This window comes from Lonchura striata, chromosome 21 (genome assembly GCF_046129695.1).
Source record: "Lonchura striata isolate bLonStr1 chromosome 21, bLonStr1.mat, whole genome shotgun sequence".
Taxonomy (NCBI): domain Eukaryota; kingdom Metazoa; phylum Chordata; class Aves; order Passeriformes; family Estrildidae; genus Lonchura; species Lonchura striata.
In genome coordinates this window covers 5,284,461-5,307,844 of record NC_134623.1, presented here as the reverse complement: position 1 = coordinate 5,307,844, position 23,384 = coordinate 5,284,461, and positions in this window count along the sequence as shown.

Genomic DNA, 23,384 nt, shown 5'->3' with positions numbered 1-23,384 from the left:
AGTCCCTCTGCTGGGCTTGCTTACACATTCCCTCTGTAATGTTTGTGCTGCCTTTTGGTAGTGTTTTGCACGGGTCTAGATCCTGCAGGCTTTTGAATGTTGTGATCTTTGGGTGTTAAATTGTCCTCCCCTGAGAATAGGCTTGTGCAAATATTGGCTACTGGAGAGGTGTCTGCAAATTCAGATGCTGCTTCTGTAAACTTCAGGTGTCATTTCTCTGTTTCTCAGCCCCCACTGTGAAATGAATTCCCAGACAAGTTTTAGTCTATAGATTTAAAATCCGTTTTATGTTTAATATTCTTTTCTGGGCTTAATGTCAAAGATGGAAAGGTGCTAAAGAAGTGTTATAGGACATCACCTAATGGAAAGATATTGGCTTGGATATGTTTGAGAATACGTAGCTGTCCAGCTTATCTGAGTAATAATAATAAAGAGGGAATCACAGAATTATCATTCCAATTGAAAATCTTTGGTAGGGCTTTTAAAGTGCAATCTGAGTGTCCTTGCCTAGCAGCTGAGTTGGAAGGAGCCTTTTTGTTCTGGAAAGAGCCAGGAGGTGTAATATCATTCTCAGGAGACAGCAGTGCTCTCACCACGTGTAGCACAAGGCTGTCCCTGGGGTAGCACGAGAAGGCAAAGTCAGGCTCTGGCAGCAGTACAGAAGTTGCTGCCCTGCATGCAGACTCCTGTGTCAGCTCAGCAGCTGTGGCTGCTTCAGAGAGGCTGTAGGAGCCACGTGGCTCCAAAAGGAGAGAAAGCAGAATTGGGCAGTTCTGATGCAAGCTGAAGAATGAGTGTTGTGTTTCAGCCAGAGCTTGACCAGCTCTGAGTGAAAAGAGCAACTGAAAGCTTAACGACAATTAATCAGCTTTCCATCTTGCTGTGCATCTTTATATGTTTTCCTCCTTCATCAGTGACCATGCTAAGAAGGTTTGCCTCCTTTCATGGCACACTCATTCCCTCCCTTCTCTTTCTACTTCCTCATTTGTTCCTTTGTCCTCATTTTCTTCCAGGCCAAGACCCAGCAGCAGTAGCCAAGGGAAGAGCTCTGACCATGCAGGTAGGTACAGGGCATGTCTGTCCTAAAATGAGCATTGGAACCTAGACTCAGAGGTGACATTTGGAAAACTAGGTTCAAACCCATTCTTTTGAACATTCCTCAAAATTCATTTCAAGTCCTTGATGGGTTCAGTGGACTCTCCCAAAGCCCAGTCACTGGAAGTGCTCTCTGGAGGTGCAGTGAAAACTCTGCCAGTGTGAAGTGTTGAGTGGCAGGAGCTGAATGGTAACTTGGGGCCCAGGAAATGCAGTGCAGGAAAAAGGAAACGTTCCTCTCCATGCTGTTTAGAAGATTCCAGGAAAAGTGTGCCATGAAATATGAAGTGTCAAATGGTTTAGGTTTGCATTGTGGCCTCTATTATATTTTCTGTCTCCACTTTGCAGGCCTGACTGGCTACCCTCTTGCCAAGAGGTTTTCTGCGGCAAGTCCCTTGATGCTCCTTCCCTCCAAGATTCCAATCCCAAAGAGCTCTCCATCTACTAAGCCAAGCCAGGTTTACAGCAGTGAGCAGGAGAAGGGGAAAAACGTCAGCAGCTGTGATGAGGAGAGTAGAAAACAACAGGGACTGATTTCAGATGGAAAAGGACATAAGGTAAGGAGAGCAAGCTAAGTCCTGTGTGGTAAATGTTCAGTTTCTGTGCTGTTGGCAGGGCTCTGAGACCTTTTCCCTGACAGGAACTGACCCTTTTGCTGAGGTTTGGACAGCTCCTGATTTGGCTCTTTAGCTGGGCCAGAAATGATGGGCTGCTAAGGATGGGTGTGAGTCTGTCCCCGCTGCCTCCACCTCCCTTCCTGGCCACGGCATGGGGGCCTGGAAGAACTTGGGCAGGCTGAGACCTTGCAGAGAGCTGCAGGACAGGGAGCTCTGCTGAACTTCCTAAATGCCAGTGAGCCTAAGATGATGGAAGTGTGGGAGCTGGAGAGCAGCGAGCATCCTGAGAGCTCAGCAGCATCTGGGCTCAAAGGCTGTGGACGAACTGCAGGAGGGAAGGGCAGCAGCAGAAGCAAAGAGGGGCTTGAGAAAAGCAGGGTTTGACATCCTGCAGAATGGCTTTGTGGGGACTGGGCTGGAGATCAGCCCTGCCTGTTAGGTACCTTTAGGAACAGGGAGAGAACAGTGATCTAAACCCCTTCCTGTGCCATCCAAAAATGCCAGTGGAGCCAGTGGCACCCAGAACTTCTTGATGCCACACATGTGGATGCCACCTGGGAATGTAGCCACACTTGCAGACTCAGTGAGTGTGAGGAGAGAGGCATCAAATGTGTGACATGGTCTCTCCCTCAGCAGCTCCCTTTGCATTCCCCATCCTGGGCCAAGTTGCCCCATCAGTCTGACTTGTCTTTTCCTGCAGGTGCCACCTAAGAGCGTGGCTAAATGTCTTGAGGCATGAATGGGGGCAGGGCTGGATGCTTGATCTGAGCACTGTGTTCTACTCTTTCCAGGCTTCCTTGCTGTATTCCCGTGGGGGAGAAATGAAGAAGGGGTCACTGGGACTACCTTTGATCCCCCCAATACGGAAGGCAGGAAGTCTCCCTGTTGGCAGTGCTGCAGGGTCAGTGCGAAGCCCTCTCCAGCTGGTTTTCCAGGAGTCCCAGGAGATGAGGTAAGCCAAGGTGTCTGCTGCTCCAGGGTGCTGTTCACATCTCTCTTCTCATTTTATGCAGTGACTTTCCAAAGTGTCCCATGTATTTAGGCAGATCTATGTGCATTCAGTATTTTGCCCATCTATGAAGGGCCAGCACGATGTCAAACCCAGCACCAATGGCCCAAGAGCAGAGGTGGTGGTGGTGAAGAGGAGGCAGGGCTTCAAAGCCCTGCAGGACAGCCCCTCTGCTGGGCTTGGCTATTATTTCACCCAGAGCTTGGCCAGTTCTGTGTGACAACAGCAATTGAAAGCTTAAGGACAATTAATCAGCTTTGCATCTTGTTGTGCATCTTTATTTGTTGCCTTTCCTCTTTCATCAGTGACCATGCTAAGAAGGTTTGCCTCCTTTCATGACACACTCATTCCTTCCCTTCTCTTTCTACCTCCTCATTTGTTCCTTTGTTCTTCATTTCCTCCAGGCCAAGACCCAGCAGCAGTAGCCAAGGGAAGAGCTCTGACCATGCAGGTAGGTACAGGGCATGTCTGTCCTAAAATGACCATTGGAACCTAGACTCAGAGGTGAACATTTGGAAAACTAGGTTCAAACCCATTCTTTTGAACATTCCTTAAAATTCATTTCAATCCCTTGATGTTCTCAGTGGACTCTCCCAAAGCCCAGTCACTGGGAGTGTTCTCTGGTGGTGCAATGAAAATTCCTCCAGTATGAAGTGTTGAATGGCAGGAGATGGAATGGTACCTTGGGGCACTGGAAATGCAGTGCAGGAAAAGGAAACATTCCTCTCATTGCTTCACATAACTTTCATCTCCCTGCAAGCTTTTGAGAGTCAAAATTAGTAGAGCAAAGGAAGGCATTTAGCATGAAATGACAAATGTTCCCACTCCTTCCTCCTGCCCTTGAAGTAGAAAAAATTTCCCTGGGGCAGTTTCTGAGCTGCACCCTTTGAGGAGTGAAGGAGGTTCATGGGCATTGCCTGGTTTTGCACTGGCAAAAATAGGGAAACATCCCAGGACAGAAAGTCCTTTGGAAATCTCTTCCCCAGCTCTCTCTGCCCGTGCCAGTGTTGCAGGCTGAGGCTGGAGGAGGAGAGGCCTTCTGCCTTGTCCTCCCTCCCTGCCTTGCCTGATCTCTGACAAGTGGAATTGTGCCAGACAAAATGCCATCTCTGGTGCATCTGGGTCAGCCAATGCTTTCAAGTTGAAAGTTTCCATGGCCCTATTGTTGGTCCTTTGCCATCTCTGGGTGTGCAATGATAGGGAAGGTGAGATTTGAAGAAATTATTCTGCTGGTGCAGAAATGGGATCCGATACCCTGGTTCCTTTGCTCAGGGTTAGTTGTGCCAAATCCTGGGTTCTGTCAGATTTTCCTTTGGAATGACTCCTTTATTGCTGCTCTGAAGCTGGAATGTCTTGGAGCAGCAGCTATTGAGAAGTATTACCGACTAAATAAGGTGATTTTTTTTGTGGATTTATTCTGGCCTTGGAATTAGCTATCTCCTTATTCCTTACCTGCCCATGTTTTATTAAAGTCCTTACCATTTGAGAGAGGGAAGGAAATCCTATTTTATGGCAGGTATTCCTCTCTTCCTGCTAGGATGCCACATGATTTTATCCTCTGTGAAACCATGTAAAGAATTAGTTCTTTTAGTTCTAAACACTCTGTTGGAGAGTATTTCAGAATGACCTGCCCTCTGCTATTTCCAGTAAGGAAATTTGGAATTGTCAGTATTAGCCAGGATCAGAAATGTTTTGAGTCAGTTAATGTTTTATGTTGCTTTTGGTTATCTCTGCAGGAAAGAAAGCATGGGAAAATCCCATGGAGCAATGAAGCAGGGCAAAATTGGCAATTTACAATTTCATGGCCAGTGTTTCTCCTGCAGATACAGACTCCTTGAATGCTGGGGACATGTAATGTGGATTGCAAAGCTTCTTCTAACAAATGAAGTGCCATGGTTCATGAGCTGGCACTTCATTTGTTGTGAGGAGAAGTAAAAGAAACCAACCAAACCCAACCCAGAACTGAGCGGGAGTTAGAGAAACAAAGGCCATGACAAGCAGCTTTGGAAAACAATTACTTCCTAGGTGTAATTGCCAAATTCTGGCGACCATGTGGATTGCCAACAGTTTAGAAGGAAAAGGATGTGAATGTAGTAGATTTGGCAAGGAGCAGCACATAAGCAAAGTTGTAGAAGCTTTCTTTGCTGGCTCACCAGCTCCATGCAGTCCAGAGGAATTGTAGTGATCCTAGTTTCATGAAAAATAAAAAGAGAGTTATCGCCTGATTAATTAAAAATCCCCTTGGGTACCCCATCAAGCCTTGGATGGATTGATTGTAAAGGTGGGAGTTCACCCAACACCCTTCTTCACCTGAGAGCATGGCTCAGCCTCACACAGAGGTGAGGGAGAGTAGGGCTCTCTCTGGTGGGAGGAAGGCTCTTGTGGCAGCCCAGAGAGCCTGTGCACATTGCCAGGGAACAGCTGTGCCCTGCATGTGCCCCTGCAATCAGCTGTGCTCTGCCAGTGCCCCTGGAGCTGTGGGCTGCTCAGCTGTGGGGCAGGGAGAGGAGCAGGAGGCTGCATGTGCAGCTGAGCCATTCCTGGAAAGCACAGGGCTCTGGGCTCCCTGCTGTCCCAGGACAGCCCAGAGGCCAGGCTGTTCCTGTGGCAGCCCTGTGGAAGCGGGTCAGGGTTTTCCCCGGGCCTGCTTCAAAGGGCTGCCAGCAGCAGCATGCTTCCCTGTGCAGCTCTTTAGAAGATTCCAGGAAATGTGTGCCATGGAGCTTCAGATCCTTTCGATTTACATTGTGGCCTCTGTTATATTTTGTGTCTTCACATTGCAGCCCCAACTGGCTACACTATTGCCAAGAACCTTCCCCAGACACATCTGATGTCACTCCTTCCCTCCAAGCCCTTGCCACCCATCCCAGAGAGCTCTTCTTCCATCAAACCAAGCAAGATATATAATGAAGAAAAAGACAAAAGCCAAATTTGCACTGCCTACAATGATATCAGAAGAAAGAGCCTGGAGCTGAGCTCAGATGGAATAAGGTGTAAGGTAAGAATGCCAAGATAAGTCTTGTATGGTAGAATTTCTGTTAAAGTGCTGTAGGCAGAACTTGGAGACCTCTTCCTGTGGTGTGAGCCCAGGGAAGCTGCTGAGTCAAGGAAGATCTCAGCTGGACACTGCACTTCAGGCTGCCTTTGCAGTGGGTGTGAAGTGCAGGCTTCGTGTCCTCAGCATGTGTCAGTAACAGGAGAGGTCTTGGAATGGCTTCTGGGCTGTGTCGTGGTTCCTCCTCTGTGTTATGGTGGAGAAAACACCAACTAGCAGTCAGAGCCGCTAAAATTGTCCACTCTGGAAGATAAATCCTTCTCCATTTAGTATCCTACATGTATCTGTGAACCATCTTTATGTCTCAGAACATCTTGATGTCACACATCTGCATGCAATCTTTAAATGTAGCCACACTTGCAGAGGAAGGAGTGTGAGGAGAGAGGTGTCAAATGTGTGACGTGGTCTCTCCCTCAGCAGTTCCCTTTGCATTTCCCATCCTGGGCCAAGCTCCATGAGTTTGACTGTTGTTTCCTGCCGTGTGCCAGTTGAAAACATACCTAAATGTCTTGGGCCATGAATCAGGCCAAGGCTGGATGCTTGATCTGAGCACTGTGTTCTATTCTTTCCAGGCTTCCATGGTGAATTCCACTGAAGGGGATTTGAAGAAGAGGTCACTGGGACCACCTTTGATCCCCCCAATACGCAAGGCAGAAAATCTCCCTGTTGGCAGTGCTGCAGGGTCAGTGCGAAGCCCTCTCCAGCTGGTTTTCCAGGAGTCCCAGGAGATGAGGTAAGCCAAGGTGTCTGCTGCTCCAGGGTGCTGTTCACATCTCTCTTCTCATTTTATGCAGTGACTTTCCAAAGTGTCCCATGTATTTAGGCAGATCTATGTGCATTCACTATTTTGCCCATCTATGAAGGGCCAGCACAATGTCAAACCCAACACTGACGGCCCCAGAGGAGAGGTGGAGGTGGGGAAGAGGAGTCAGGGCTTGGATATTATTTCACCCAGAGCTTAGCCAGCTCTGAGTGACAACAGCAACTGAAAGCTTAAGGACAATTAATCAGCTTTCCATCTTGCTGTGCATCTTTATGTGTTGCATTTCCTCCTTCATCAGTGACCATGCTAAGAAGGTTTGCCTCCTTTCATGATACACTCGTTCCTTCCCTTCTCTTTCTATCTCCTCATTTGTTCCTTTGTCCTCCATTTCCTCCAGGCCAAGACCCAGCAGCAGTAGCCAAGGGAAGAGCTCTGACCATGCAGGTAGGTACAGGGCATGTCTGTCCTAAAATGACTATTGGAACCTAGACTCAGAGGTGAACATTTGGAAAACTAGATTCAAACCAATTCTTTTGAACATTCCTTAAAAGTCATTTCAATTCCTTGATTGGCTCAGTGGACTCTCCCAAAGCCCAGTCACTGGGAGTGTTCTCTGGTGGTACAGTGAAAATTCCTCCAGTATGAAGTGTTGAATGGCAGGAGATGGAATGGTACTTTGGGGCCCAGGAAATGCAGTGCAGGAAAAGGAAACATTCCTCTCCATGCTTCACATGGCTTTCATCTCCCTGCAAGCTTTTGAGAGTCAAAATTAGTAGAGCAAAGGAAGGCATTTAGCATGAAATGACAAATGTTCCCCCTCCTTCCTCCTGCCTTTGAAGCAGAATACCATTCCCTGGGGCAGTTTCTGAGCTGAACTCTTTGAGGAGTGAAGGAGGTTCATGGGCATTGCCTGGTTTTGCACTGGCAGAAATAGGGAAACCTCCTAGAACAGAAAGTCCTTTGGAAATCTCTTCCCCAGCTCTCTCTGCCTGTGTCAGAGTGGCAGGCTGAGGCTGGGGGAGGAGATGCCTTCTGCCTTGTCCTCCCTCCCTGCCTTGCCTGATCCCTGACAAGTGGAATTGTGCCAGACAAAATGCCATCTCTGGTGCATCTGGGTCAGCCAATGCTTTCAAGTTGGAAGCTTCCATCACACTCTAGGCATATGTACCTTGCTGCTCTCCATCCCAATCTCTGTGTTTTATGGAAGCTCTGCAGTCTGCAACCTGACTTGCCTGTTGCCCACAATTATGTTTTTGGGGGCTTGAAGTCTGCCAGAGATTTACATGAACCTTTGCTTCCATTACCAGGCCTTCCACTGAGCCAGGCCAAGGAGATGGATCATCCCACCAGTCCTGTTTTAATGAGTGACAGTGACCTGAGGGACAGCTCTGGAAAGGTAAGGGGTAAGCACAGGGATGAGCAGACTTCATTTCCAGTGGCTGTTTAGTGCTTGGCCAAAAATGTCACTGGAAATTATCATCTTCCACCCCTTGGGAGATGGGGATGGAGATTATCTTGGGAATCTATTGGACAGCTACAGAGCAATTGCTTGGCTATTTCCAGTGGTGCCAGAAAGGGTCACTGGTTTGGAGATGGTGCTAAGGTCATGCCAGAAGCATTCTTTATGTGCAAAAGCTCTTTTAGAGAAGTTCTGAATGGCAGAGAACCATCAGTGAACGTGGGCAAAGTGCATCCTCAGAAGCAGAGAAGCAAAGGTTCTAATGTTGAGTGTAAGCAAGGCTGCAAAATTAAATGGGAGAGTTTGACTTTTCCAGGATACCTTTGGCTGCATCTCACAGCCTTCTCCTTCTCAAGTTTTCTGCTCATTAACATCAGTGTTTCTGCAACTTGTTTTCATATGACTCCTCCTTTTGGTCTCGTGGTCTCAGAGCCCAAATCCTTCAGATCCCTTCAGAGCTGAATCCTTGCGAAGGCAGGAAGTGAGAAACAGCTGCAATTCCTGGCCATGAGTGTTAAGCAGCAGCTCATTACCCCTCCTTGCTGGGTATTGCACACAGTGTTTATTCTCCTGCCATGGCCTGTAGGAACTGAACTGCCTGCTCACTGGCCATGTGAGCTCTTCATCTGTCTTGGGGCACTCCTATGACTTTCATGCCTCAAGCAGGCCTTCCTGACAGAGGTTGCAGTGGCAGCAGTAGAAGGTTATGGCACTGAAGTGTTTCACCTCACTGTGTGTAATAGCCAGGGTGAGGATGGGAGACCTTCCTCTGAAACTATTGGAATATCTGTGGAGCTGCACTGAAGCCTGTAGCACTCTGTGGACTCTGTGCTCCTGATGAGATGTTGTGTTTAGTTTGTGTGTCTGTGCTTACAGTCTGTGCTGTATTTCCATTGCACCTAGATCCGTCCTGCATTGTGCAAGTTGGCTCAAAAGAACTTGGAGCGGAAGAAAATGGAGCTTCTGGAGAAAGAGTTGGAGAGAAGGAGACAAAATCAAGCATCCTTGCAGCTTCCTCTTAAGCCAGTTGAGCCTGGGGATGCAGCTGGAGCAAGTAAGTGTTGGCTACACTTGTGGTCCTTTCTGACCACTTGCTTGCCCTTTGCACAGTGTTGCAATCAGGCTGGGATGCTGTTTGGCTTGCATTGGGGCGGAAGCTTGCATAGGATTTATTTCTGTTTGCCAAAGAAAAATACAGATGCATGAAGTGTCTTGCCCATAGCCTCACTGAGTCAGTACCAGAATATCAGCTTCCCACCTTCACCTCTGCAGTCTTTCAGAGTAGAAAATTCTGTCTTGCAAAGTACACTGGGGCTTCAGACTCTCCTGGAGAGCAGCCTCCAGGGAAGGCAAGTCCAAAAGAATGCTTTTCAACCAGGCTGCAGCCTGGAAGAAACAAAGTCCAGCTCCTTCTGATGAAAACACCAGAGCTCCTCCTCCTGCCGCTCCCTGCTGAGGAGCTGGCACTGCTGAGCTGTGCTGAAGCCCCAGCCATTGCTTCTGTTGTAGCCCCAGGAGCAAGCAGCGTTCCCGACTGAATCCCGGCCCAGGGGCTCTGACTGCAGGGCTGGGAGCGCTGCCCCGAGGGCGGCAGCAGGGCCCTAAGGAGGCAGCACTCAGCCCGAGAGCATCATGCAAGGTTATCTGCACTTTCTTTTGGGAACTTCCCCTGACAGCCTCTGCAACAGGACAACAAAAGCAAAGCAATACTGGCTCTTCCTTGTTTCTTAGGGCAAGCATCACTGCAATTTGCTATTAAGCTAGAAGAGGGTAGATTTAGATTATATATGAGGGAGAATTTGTTTTTAAATTAAAGGGGATGAAAAGCTGGAAGGGTTTGCCCAGAGAAGCTGTTGTTGGTTCATCCTTGAAGGTGTTCAAGGCCACTTTACATGGGGCTCTGATCTAGATGAAGATGTCCCTGTACATAGGAGTTGGTCTAGATGGTGCTTAAAGGTGCCTTCCAACCCAAACTCTTCTAATATTCTGTGATTCTGTGATCACTGTCCCATGTTAGTGTGCCATTGTTATACTTGAAGTTCTTTGGGATAACAGAGATGTTACCCACCTCCAGCGAGTTTCCTTGGACTTTCGACTGTCACCCTGCCCAGCACCCTCCACTTACAAGCTCCTCTTTGGTCCCTGCAGGCTTTAGGCTACCACCTGTCGATGGCACAGCTGCTAGTGGGCAGAGAAAACAGCCTGGTAGCGACTTGAAGAAGCAGGTTGTGAAGGACAACGTGACCTTACTGCCCAGTACGTCCACCATCCATGGGGATGGCAGCTTCCCACGCAACTCCACAGGTAAGCCTGCTCCCTGGCAGCTTTTTCCCTGCACGGGTTTTTCCTTGCACAAGGAGCACAAACTGCCTCCTGCCTCAGGCAGAACAGCTGGCACCTCGGGTCCATAGCCTGTCCTGAGATTGAACATCAAATCTACTTTGGAGTTACTCCAGCTTGGTAGTACTGTAGCAGTTGGTTCTAGAAATCCATTGGAAAGTTGAGCTGAATGAAATCGGGGTAAAGGCCTAAGCTCTGCCTTTTGCCCATCTGGATAACTGGTGCCAGGAGGCTGCTGTGACTGCAGGGATGAGCTGCAGGGCAGCCTGCCAGGGTGTGCTCACCGTGCACCTACGAGAACCACCAGGATCAGTTGTGCACTCACCATCTGGGCCCTCTGCCTGTGCTGCTGTCCGGCTCTGCATGCAGCTTTTTATCAAGAGAGTGCGTCTGCCAACAATTTGCATCGGTGTTCGCATTCTTTTTTCCCCAGTTTGCATTTGGAAGGCTTTTTTATCAACCATCTAGACTGGAAATTGCAAGAGAAAGCTTAGGCAGTGCACAGTATGCAAACACATCCATTTGGTGACAAATAAATTTCACCTCAGCATCTTTGAAATACAGCAAGTGTGTACCTCTGAAAGAGTAAAGGTTCATGATGCTTGGAAAGAAGCAAATCCATAAATTACTCCCTTCCCAATAGCAGGCTAAATGTATGTACACTCAGCTGGCTGCTGTCTAGGATATTTGAGGTCAGTGGAGGCAGAGGCACTGTCAGGTGGGAAGGGTCAGGTGTGGCTGTTCCCTGGCAGCTGCTCCGTGGGGATTGAGCCGGGCCCAGCAGGGCTGGGCTGTTCAGCCTTGGCTCGGTGCTGTGGCCAGGCAGCTGCAGGTTTCTCCTCGGGGAGTTGCAGAGTGCCCCATCCCCAGGGCTGGGGGAAATCAGGGCACTGAGACAAGAGAGGCACCTGAGAGGCTCCCTCCTGGCTGGCCAGCCCTGCTGCCGGCCCTGTCTGGCAGGGAGCGGGAGCTCTGCGGCCGCAGGAACCTGCCGCTGGCTGTGGCCCCTGTGGCACTGGGGAGCTGGCGCTGCGGGGCCATGGTCAGGTTCAGCCTGGAGCTGTGCCCAGCCGGGGAGGCTGGGGGAAAGCAAGGAGCCCAAGGCGCCAGGCAGCAGGGAAGCCTCTGCCCCAGTGCCCGTGTGTGCCCAGGGAGCCCTGGCTGGGAGATGGGCTGCAGGCCGCTCCATGGCGGGGTGCCCTGCCCGGGGCTGCAGCGCCCATGGCCGACCCTGTCCTTACAGTGACCTCGCAGACGGCCGCTGGTGCCCAGCGCCGAGAGCAGCCGCGCCGTGGGACTGGGCAGAAGGACACGGCCTCTGCAGACCCACAGCAGTCCTTGCAGGAGGCACTGTCCTCGCTCGGCAGCGACGACTGGTAAGAAAGGCCCCGTTCACGCTGCGTCCCTCTTAGCATTAAGGTTGGTTAGAAGTGAGTCTTGCTGCTGCCTCTGAGCCCCGAGAGCCCAGAGGGCCGAAGGGCACTGGTGAAACCACTGCAGAGCACTGAGAGGATCAAGATTTGAGAGCAGCCTTTTCTCAGCCTTGCTCTGCAGCAGTGCTCCAGCTGCAGCAGGTCCGTGCTGCTTCCTCGCTTTGCCTGCTGCTCCACGGGGCTGCAAAGGAAATCTTGAGGGGAGAGAGAAGGCCCTGGAACGACATGATTTGCTGGCTGAAGGGAGAAGCAGGATGGCAGCAGTTTGGAGTGCAGGTTTGGGTGCCTTGGGCCACTAGGCCAGTGGGACTGAGTAAGATTGCTCTCTGCTCCCACTGCTGCCAGCAATGGCAGGTGACAGGGTCTCCCTGTGACCTCCTGCATGGCAGTCCCAGAAGCAGCTTCAGGGAGTTCCTCTTTCTGAGAAACCGACTGAGTTGTGCTTTCAAGTCCCTCAGTCTGTCATTACTTCTGAAGAGCTCATGGCAGAAGAGAAGGAAAAAGAAAGAAAATCCTCTAGGAGCCTTGCATTTTTGGAATTCAACTTTTCCTTCTCACTGCTTCATATGGGCCTGAGATGTTTTGTCAATACTCACAATGTGTCCCAACATTTTACACAGACAGAAGGAGGCCCAGAGGTGATAACTCTACAAATGCCAGGTGATACTGGTTCTCTTTGTGATGTCTGGGTTAGCATCCACTCTCTGCTGGATGCTTCATTCACACAGGGGGATAAGGCCTCCATTCCCACTGGGATAAGCATGAAAAATCTGCCTCCTTGTGCAGTCGCCTTTGCTTTGCCTTTTCTCTTCTGCTTCCTCTTCCCCTTTCTCTTTGGTGCCCTGTGAGGTGCAGAGAGCTCCTGCAGGTGTGGGGGTCTGGAGGACACCCAGGGGTGCCCGTGGGATCGGTCACCAGCCCTGTGCTGCAGCCCTCAGACCTTCCTGTAGCTGAGAGCCTGCGCAAAGCAAGTGCTGAGAGATAGAGTTGTTTGCACCTCTTAAATAACATGTTGCTGTTGTGGGGGTTGTTTTAGGTAGGAGTGTTTTGGGAAAAGCCAGGGTTTCAACAGTTCTTTTTGGGGGAAAGTGTGCAGTGCAGTGGAGTAGGTGACACACAGGCCGAGACTATAGAGTGGAAACTTGGCTCCAGAGTGGCAGCGCAGACTCTCCCTGCTGAACTGCCTGCTGGGGCTGACAAAGAAGGAAAATGTCCCAGGAACAGCCCCATGGGACTGTGTCTCAGGGACAGGTACAGGCACGTGACAAGAAACAGCAGCATGGCCTGGCCTCACAACTTCTAGGAAGTAGTGACAGAGAGACTTGGTGTGCCAGAGGTTTTCAGAAAGGCCACAAATGAAGACTCTGACACCCCCCTGTTTGCCTCTTGGAGTTTTGTATGCTTTTGACAGCCACAGCATCCTGAGTCTATGATTTCATTAACTACGCTATGAAAAGCACCTCCCATGGTTTGACTGAGCTGCCAGCCTGGTCATTTCAGAGGGTGCTGCCTAGCTCTTGGCTAGAGAAAAATCCATCTTTTTGGTACTTGCCTTTCAGGGAGATGAAGGAGAAGGGACTCTGCATCATCAAACAGCTGGCTGAGTCCCATTCAGAAGTCCTGCTTTGTCGACTTCGTGAGATTTGCTTGGCAGTTACCAGCGAGGTGAGAACATTGTTCTGAATTGTCCCCCACACTTCATACACAGTGTGTAGAGTAGCTGTGTGCTCGCTCATCTCCATGTGTGCTCAGGGTGTGCCTTCTCTGCCCAAGCTGTAATTCAACACTGCAAATTAGTCTGTAGACCTGAGCCTGTGTTTTGTGTTTCCTGTCTGAGTGCTTCAACTACAGCTGTTGCTTTTTTGAACAGGAGCACCTGAGTCTTTTATCTTTATGACTTGTGCCTTTATGGTTTGAAAGCAGCCCTTGCGTTAATTGCTTCTTTTTCAAACAAAAGGCCCTAAAATCAAAGCAGTTGCTATTACAGAAGGGTCAAGTAGCACACTTTAGTGAAATATATTTTTTAGGCCTGTAGTAAGCAGGTCTGAGGGCAGAAATTGGTGCCAGAGGAGGTACCTTTCTGTGCTTGGGCTCTTCTGCTCTTACTGTGCTTTTTTGCTCCTCTGGACACAGTGGGAGGTGTTGTGATTTCCCGGGAGTTTTGTCTAAGGCAACTGGTTTTCTTTTCAAGGTGATTCTTATGTTTCCCCTCATGACTTCCCCAGGTGACCAGCCTGCGGTCAAAGCTGTCTTGCTCTGCAATCGTCACTCTGGGAGAGCTGTTTGCACTCTTGAGGAAGGACATGGATTCCGAGGTGGATGAGGTTGCTCCGGTCCTTCTCCACATGGTGTGGAACTCCCCAGAGTTTGTTCAGAAGGCAGCCTGTCAGGCCCTGGCCATCATGGTAGAGAAGGTGACTCCTGCACGAGCAATGACTGTTCTCATGGACAAGGGAGCCAAGTAGGTTCTTCTTCTTTGAGTGATATTCTTCACCTTCTCCTGTGTGGGTGGGGGAAGGGGTGAGAGAGAGAGAATGGGAATGGTCGCAGGGAAGGGTCCTGTATCCTGGGTCTTCTGTGAACTCAGGGACTTGATTCTCTTTCAACCTCATTTCTTTCCTCTTGTCACCTATTTCTGCCCTGCTGCAGCCTCTTAGTTCTCAGAATCACAGATCTGTAGAATAGGGGCAGTTGGAAGGGGCCCATCAGGACCATTGAGTCCAGCTCCTGGCCTTGCACAGAGCAGCCCAAGGCTCACACCAAGTGCCTGAGATTGTTGTCCAAAAGCTTCTAGGACTCTGTCAGGCTTGATGCTGTGACCACTGCCCTGGGGAGCCTGTTCCAGTGCCCAACCACCCTTTGGGTGAAAAACCTTTTCCTAATATCCAGTCTAAAGTTCCTCTGACTCAGCTTCCTGCTGCTTCCTGGAGTTCTCCCAGTCTGTCAGCTTTTCCTAGACCTGGTGACCACTGGGGAAATGAAAGTGCCTGCAAAGGCCAAGGAGAAAGCCTTGTGCTTTTTTGGGAAGAGGGAAAACATTTGCAATTACCGCTGTGAGCGCTGTTGGGTATTTTGCAGTGCTGGGAAAAACCACGTATCCTCATGATGCAATTAACGTGAGAAATACGGAGGGTACTTGCTGGGGCGTGCAGCACATGGGGCAGAATGTGCTGGGTGTGGCACTGCCTGCACAGCAGGTGCAGCTCCTGCCAAAAGGAGGCTTGTATGACTGTCCTGGCCTGAGAGCTCTACTTTCCATTCAAACTGATATTTCAGCTTAGCCTTGAGATGATGAATCACTTGACAGGCACCTTCACAGGCTGAGTGCAACGGGACAGCTGAAGAAAATGCTGCCTTAAGTGTTGGTGCTGGGCCTGACAGTTCCCAAGAGACAGTCTCTAGATCAGGACAACCTGGCCAAAATGCCTGCCACCCTTTCCTCAGCTTTGGAATAGGGTCAAAACACTCAGATGTATCCCTTGCCAATCTTTATAAAAGACAGAGGCTGCATTGCTGGATATCGGCAACTTCCCGCCCCACAGCGTGTTTTCCCTGCTAACGTTGTGTTTATCTGAGGACAGAACCTTCTACAGGTGTCTGAAGTTGCAGGGAGAGCCCAGGCCTCCTTCCCCCAGCAAGGACAGGGAGCAGGCTCTGGCCAAGGCCTGTGCTGCTCTTGTTCCTTCTCCCTGTGCCCAGGGTTTGCTCTCTTCTTCCCAGGAGCCGCTACGTCCAGGTGCGGAAGTGCGCGGCCGAGCTCCTCCTGTCCTTGGTGCAGAGAATTGGAGTCACGAAGCTGGCAGGCACACCCAGGGCTGAGACACTGGCACACGTGGCAGGGACACTTGCTCAGGACTGTCACCAGGACACAAGGTAATGATCTTCATTTCACCTCCCAAAACGGGAACATGGTTTTGTGTCTGGCTATAAAGGGTAAAACTACAAAGGAGTGGAAACTAAAGGCTACATTAAGTTACCTCACAGTGTGGATAAGGGTCACAGAATCATGGAATATGCTGAGTTTGAAAGGACCCATCGGGGTCATCAAGTCCAGCTCCTGGTTGTGTGCAGGACACCCCAAGAGTTACTCCATGTGCCTGAGAGTATTGTCCAAACACTTCTTGATCTCTGTCAGCCTTGGTGCTGTGACCACTGCTCTGGATGGCCTGGGGAAATGACTGTAGTGGGTAACCTGAGCTTGGCCACCAAGAAAGAGCATTGCCAACTTCCTGTGACTTGAAGGATTCTTTACTGAGATCAAAAGAGCTCTGATTAGCCAGTCAAAAAGTTTTGACTGGCCTTAGGTGCACACGATAAAGGCAAAGTGTTGGCTTCATCACTGAAGGATCCCAAACATCTATTTCACATTAACCTAAGACTTCCCTAGAAATATTTCAGAGGTCTTTAGCCTATGTATTCAGTCTTTCTAAACTACTTCTGCAGGTTTGTAGAATGCTGTTATCTGTGGCTCAGTGACCTCCAAATTTCTTCTTGAAGAAATCTGTCATTTCCTAGTGGCAAAACCAACCCAAACCACCAAAATCCCCTTACTTTGATGATGAAATTCCCATTAATAGCTGCCAGGGACACCAGAGCAACTATCTGCCCATGCCCCTGATTATTCTATATAGTATAGAATAATCCAAAGCAAGCATGAGGTGTTTTGTTCCGGCTTCCCTGCCAGTGAAAGAAAGGCAAATTATTGTGCAATGGCAGCAGGACATTGCTAATAGGCTCTGACAACAAAGCAGATGTGTTTTGCCTGTTCCCTGGGATCCTTTGATCCCACAGAAGCACACCCACAGTTTCAGAGTGAAATGGTATTTTTTTGTGGCCCCACATTCTCCTCTTGTCCCTTGTGTTCAGCTGACAACACTGTGCAGTGTCCAGTGAAGCAAGTGTCCCTCTTTGCTGAGTAGGTAATGCCTTCTCTTGCAAGGATTGCACCTGATCAGTTTAAGGTATCAGCTGCTTCTGTTAACACTCTTCCTTTGTTCACTTTTCATTTCCTGCCTTCCTTCCTTCCTTAGGCATTATGGACAGGAGATGGTGAAGATGCTGCTGAATAATCCAAAATTTAAGAAGTTTTTGGAACAATCTCTTTCCACCCATGACCTGGAAGATATCCTGGCAAGAATTAAGAAGAAAGTAAGTGCTTGGCAGAAGCAGTGTCTCCTTTGTGCAAGTATTGCCACTGCTAATATGAGATCAAACATACTCGATGTGTCTTTACCTCATTCCTCTTCTGCTGCATCATTTTGCTCCTGGAATGAGCTGTTAATCCCCAGCCTGTTCATCTGCAGACCACAGAGGAACTGATATTATTTGGGAAAAAGTGGGGCTTTGAATTCTTTGAATATCACAAAGTGGAAAGGGAAAGAGGAGAAAATGGGTTTACATCCAAGGGCAAGGCCCCACGGGCTCTCCCTACTCTGCCCCCAGTCAAGCAGTTAAGTGAGAATAGTGCTTCTGAGGATAACAGTGTCTTTGCAAAAGACACCGGAAGTAGTGGTGCCAAGGACATTTCCAAATATACAAAAGATGTCCAAGTCAAACCTAATTGCTATAATTACTGTTGGTCTTTTGGGAATATCTTCCCTGCTGTCAAGCCTTGTGGAGCTGGAAGAGGCTTGGTGAATCCATCAGCATCCAGTGGAAAATAGTTTGTTTGTTTGGGGGGGATTTTCTTCTTTTTATCTACATTATAGAAGGGAGTGTGACTTTGTGCAGGAGCAGGGAGAGTAAGTGTTGAACCAAATAGTGGGCCAACCCCCAAGGAGTCCAAATCTGCTGCTTCCATTGAGAACACTCATTGCCTACCAGTTTGCATTATTCCCATTTATGCTCAAGAATAATGAATTTAGGATTTTAGACTGCTGCTCACTGCCGTATGATAGCACCCATAACCTGCCTTGGGCTATTGTAAACAAAGAGTTGGCATCACTGAATCTCTGCTCCATTTATTTCTGTAAGTTAGGAAATGTTTCCTTAAGCCTTGGTAGCAGTGGTCCTGGTTCTAACTTGTGTTTTAATCCAGGAATTCCCTATTTTGAATTCTAAAGATTCATGGAGTTTCTTGATGTCTTTGTAGGGGATGGAAAACCAGAAGGCTGAACGCCCATCTGTGAAGAACCTGGTGAAGAAGAGGAGCGACGGCTCAAAGAAGCCCCAGGCCACATCGCCTTCTAGCAATCGGTACTTTTGTCAGATGGGAGCACTTTTGTTAGATGTGACAAAGTACATGACATGTGCTTTACATGCCTCTTCCTCAGGAAAATCTTTCTGCTGGAGATGACCAGTGCCAGAGATTCTTTCCTTTCCCTACAAATGCTCTAGGATAAAAATTGTCCACTTCTGCATTATGCTGAACACAACTTCTCTGGAAGGCTTCCACAAAAACTGGGCAACAAAAGACACCCATTGGTAACAGCTCAGACCATCCAGTGCAGTGGCAAGGGCAGTGTTGTGGAGGCTCGAAGAGGGCCAGGTTTCTGCTGCCTGACTTGGGACAAGGAAATGCAACCAGGGTGTTCTTTTTAAATCCCAGTGTAGTCTTTTGTCTTTTTGTAGATGGGTGTTTTAATGAGAAGTCCCAGTCTTGAAACAAGATGCCATTCCCCAAAGATACAGTTCTCATCCATGTGGTTTGGCCTGGCTGATTCATGGCTTTTTTACCCTCAAACAGTATGACGTTTGAGTAGTAGTAGCAGTAGTAGTAGTAAGGGAATTCCTGAGCAACTTTGGCCAACAGGTGCCTCAATGTGGACTTTTTGTCTTGATATTCCTGTCCTTCATATAGTTTACTTGATGGACAGCATGTTTGGTTTATTTCCCCCTGTGCTGCAATCAGCGTTTAAGACAGGAATTTGGTCCTTGCTGTCTCTTCATGCTAGTGGCAGAGCTGCTTGTGCCTGTTCTCCTCTGATAACAGAGGGGATTTATTTAGAGCTGTCCCGCTCAGCGGTGGCAGGAAAGTGACCACATGTCTCAGTAGCATGGCTTGCATCTGCCCATGCTCATGGAAGAGACAGGTTGATCCAGGAGAATTGTTCCCAGTGGGTTTGTTAAGCTGTGGATCTGGTCTCTAGGGAAGCAAACAAAATGTGAGCGTAGTTCTGGCATGTCTGGCTTCTGTTTTTATCTCTGTTACTGCTTTTCTGGACCCTTCAGATACGCCCCTGTTCATCTGTTCAAATGCATCTGAGCTACTTTTCCAGATTGTCATGCCTGGTGTAGAGACACTTCTCCAGAATGATGTGTTTCCTTATTATAAGACACACACCTCCCATATGAGGAGGCATTTAAACTTGGAAGTAGCGTCTATCTTTCCCCACAAAGCAATGTGAGCAGTTCGCCTTGGAAGTCATCTGAAGATAGATCAGATGCAGCTCATCCTTGGTGTTTCTGAGTGAGCAGTGTGAGAATGTTACTTGCAGATTGTCTCCTGTAATGACTGGCGTGAGGCTCACGTTGTTCTTCAGAGCCTCATGATATTCTAGCTTGAAATGACATCACTAGGAAAGCTCCTCAAGATGTTTTGGTCACAATTAACTGAAGCTATTATTACCAACAGGTCCTAATTTGGTTTTATTTTCCAGGGTGGAGTCTACCTCTGATGGACGCCTCCTACACCGTGCAAAAGCCCAGGTCACGTTACCTCCAGCTGTGGAAGAGATGAAGCCGCTCCAGAAGCTTTACCTTCTCCTGGAAGCCAAGGAGTTTCAGACACGGATGGAAGGAGTGGCACTCCTCCTAGACCTGTCCAAAACCAAACCCCAGCTCATCTCCACTAACATTGTCCAAGTATGTAGGGTATCTTCATTGTTCCATTCCATCAGCTCCTTTCCCAGGCCTGGGGAAGTAAAGTTAATTCAGTGTGTCTTGGCAGGACATCCTGGCTCTTCGGGACAGGCTGGTCCCTCTTACCCAGAGAAATTGAATTCAGGTCCAGGCTTCAGGACAAGTTTTTTCAGTCCAGCTGTATTTGTCTGGCAGCTTTCTATATTGATGCTGTTGATCAGATGATGACAGAATTTCCTGCTGGTTTAACTGCTGCTGTCTCCTACTGCCAGTTGGGTTATGTGAAGGGAATCCAGCCATTGAAAGCAATAATGGCACTTATTCTCTGGACAAAAAATGGGTTTGAGTGGGGAAGAGATGTTTCAGGCTGGGTTGGTTTCAACTAAATGTTTTTAAAGGATACTTCTGGAAACTCCATCTTGTCTGGCACAGGCACAGCTCTGGCTACTCATTTCCATCCTTGTCCCTATTCCTCTAGGTAAAGATGGTGCTCACCCTTCTTGGGGGGCTTTTTTTTTTCTCTTTGGAAAAGGAGGAAAACAGTTAAGGACAGAGCTATCCTTTCTCCTCCCAGTAGATGCTTTTTCCCCTTCTTCCAGAAACTGGTGCCTGATAATGGGCTTTCAAGGGACTGAGCCTGCTCTAATGAGAGCTGTACAGCACATTGCATTTTAGAAGTCTACCTGTTAGTTAGAGAAATGGTCTGAGTCCTGGAAGAGTTGATCAGAGCCCTGCCCATCTCCAGACACAGGTTCTGAGACAAACAAAATAAAACCTAGATCTCCTCCAGCCATAGTTTTGGCAGAATCATAATTGCCCTCAGTACTTGAGGCAACTGTATAGAAACCCGGGCATTGTAAATATCAGCTTCCACTCTTGTAAAGCAAAGGTAGTCTTATCAGTTAATAAAGGGAATTGATTGAATGATTTATAGCTGGGGAGAAACATCATAGGAACTCTCCTGTCCCCAACTAAACCTCTTTAAAACAGATGAAAATCTTTCAACCAGCATGAGGTTGCAGAACCATTCCAGCGAGAGGCCCACAGGAAAACATTGCAATTGTGCATGCAAGGGCTGACCTGACAGAAAGGATCACTTTCACCTTTGACATTGCTGAGTGCTCATTTCCACACCCCCTCTTCAAACAAGGTCATTTTAATCAAGTTCTCATGTTATTTGTTCTCTTCACAGATTTTTGATTATTTTGACCTGAGACTATGTGACACGCATAAGAGAGTGAGGCAGAAGGCGCTGGACGTGCTGGCAGAAATCATAGGCCTCCTGGAAGATGCCCTGAGCCCCGTGATCATCCGTTTGGTGGAAGGAATAACAAAGAATCTAAACTCAAAGGATCCCGGGATTCATGCCGCAGCTGTGAGAGCGCTGGAAGGATCCATTGCTCATTTAGGTGAGGCTGAGCCCCAGCATGGACTCTCCTCAACTGCGTCTCTGTCTCTGCGACACAAGAGAACGCTGAGTGCCTTGACAGCTGCTGTTGTCTGTGGAAGGCTCTCGCAGACACCCACAGAAGCTTTGGAGGTGCAGTCCTTAGGAACCAGTCCTCCAACAGGCTTGAATGTGATCAGCAATTCCCAAAAGTCCCAGGAGCCCTTGGCTCTGTGCTGCTGATCTGAAGACAAAGTCCTGGACTACAGCTTTGCTACAATTCAGAGGCAAAGTTTGCTTGGGCCCCATCTGACTTCCCAAATGAACAGCTTTGCTGTTGGCATGAAGGGACACCAGCCCATCAGAGCTTCTGCAGAGCAGCCACCTGGAAGGCTCTACATGAATGGCATTAGCTGCCTATTTTCCACCTTTCTTCTTTGTCTTCTTTTTTCAAAGGGGAACTTAGGATTCACCAAGTTCATTTCCTTCGAACAAACTGGTCTAAATCCAGCTGTCAATCATGCCTTGTTCCACATGTTGTTTTGCATGGGGCAAGGTGGCTCTAGCAAACACCTACATAGACAAGGGCTGCTCTAAATTCCTTTGCCACACAGATTGTTGTCAGCTCTGAAAATGCCTGAAAAATTGAGTGGTGAGGAGGCAGGTCTTCAAGGGGTGTTTCCACCTTCTCCACCTCAGCTGCTCTGTGAATTCATGAACTGCCTGACTCAGTGCCTTTCTGTGTCCCAAGGATGGAGTTCTTCCTTTTTACTGTGGGATGCAAAACCTTTTCAGTGCTTACATGAAACTGAACTCTTGAGGTGCCTGATGTGAAATGTGTTAACTTAGCTCCTGGTACAGAAGACAACTTTGGATTTTCAAATGTGAAAGGAGAGCTTTTCTTTTGGAACTTTTAACCCTGCCAAGTAGGCTGGCAGGAAAGAAGAAAAGGATTCAAAAATCAGCAGAATATGACTTTCTTTTATAAAATGGGATTGCCCCTGCCCTTTCCCTCCCCACTGTCCTTTCTGCTATGACCTCAGAAGAGTAAGCAGAAACGTGTGTTTCACTTGTAGATAAAGTATCACTGATGAAAGAGCTCAGCAACCAATGGAGCCAACTGAATGGCGAAGCTCTGCTGGCTGTCACGGAGTGTATCACAGGTATGGCCTCCCCTTCTAAGCCAAGAGGTCCTCTAGGGGATTATTTACAGGGAATGCCTGGGAATGGACAGTAGAATAGCTCCGCCACAGCAGGAGGTGCTGAGCTTGTCCCTCCTGCCCAATACCCAGGGCAGGTGTCTCTGGCAGGTTTCCCTGGCTGCTGCAGAGCTGTGCAGCATCTGAGATGGGGGCGGCGCTGGGCCTGGGGGCTGAGCTCTCACGGGGACATCTCAGAACCCACCTCCGGGATAGGAAGGGGCTAAAAATAGCCCAGCTGGCTCCTCTCTTGGAGCCTCAGGGACATCTGTGAGCCTTTAGGAAAAATGGTGGCAAATGCTGTTTCAGGGGATCAGTTTGTTTTGTTCTCACAGAATTCTTGTTTTGCTCTTGGAAAGTTTTGAGGCTGAAGCATGCGGAGCCTTGGGGTCACAGCTTAGGTCAAAACTCACCACACAGAGTGTATCTCACTCTATCAGATACTCTGTTAGAGTCTATCACACTTATCCTTGCATGGATTTAGTGCAAGGCAGCCTTTGGGGGCAGAGGGGCAGAAGCAGAGTGCTGAGGCTGCCTGCCTGTGCTGTGAAAATGGCACTGCACTGAGCATTTCAGGCTGTGCAAACAGCCTCTTCCTGTGTCAGCACTGTCCACAATGCTACAAATGCAGCTGAGAATTGATTCCTCAGAGGAGCTTGCTGTGTCAGCAGTAGCCAAGGATTGGAAAAATGACAATCTCAACATACAGTAGAGAAGACGACTGATAGCCTTGCTTTAACTGGGGCTAATGGCACTGCTAATTATGCCAGCATCTTTAAATAGAAGGTTTCATAGTCTTTGTGTCTTCCTTATGAATCTGAACAGGGCATGTTCAGCGATTGGGAATGTCAAAGGCTCTTTCAAACCACCATCAAAGAGCATTTGAATCAAGTAGATCCCCAGGAACAGGGAATATAGTTTTGCAGTTATTTTGATCTCTTTTTCAAATAAAGGAATGAACAAAAATGAGGACTACTTTAGAAAGTGCAAATGTCCTCACTCAGGTTTAGTGGGAACAGATAGCTCTTTCTGAAGTTCTGTCGTGACCAATGACTTTATTTGCATTTCAACTCAAATGAAGTCTCATTTTGAAATGTGGACCATTACCCGTTTCCTGCTTAGCAGGATTGGTTTTGGGTACTTTCAGGAGCTGTTTCAGTGTTGATGACTGCTGGTGGATTAACAGCATAGAGAAAATGAAGTCTCTTCCACCACAGAATAATAAGT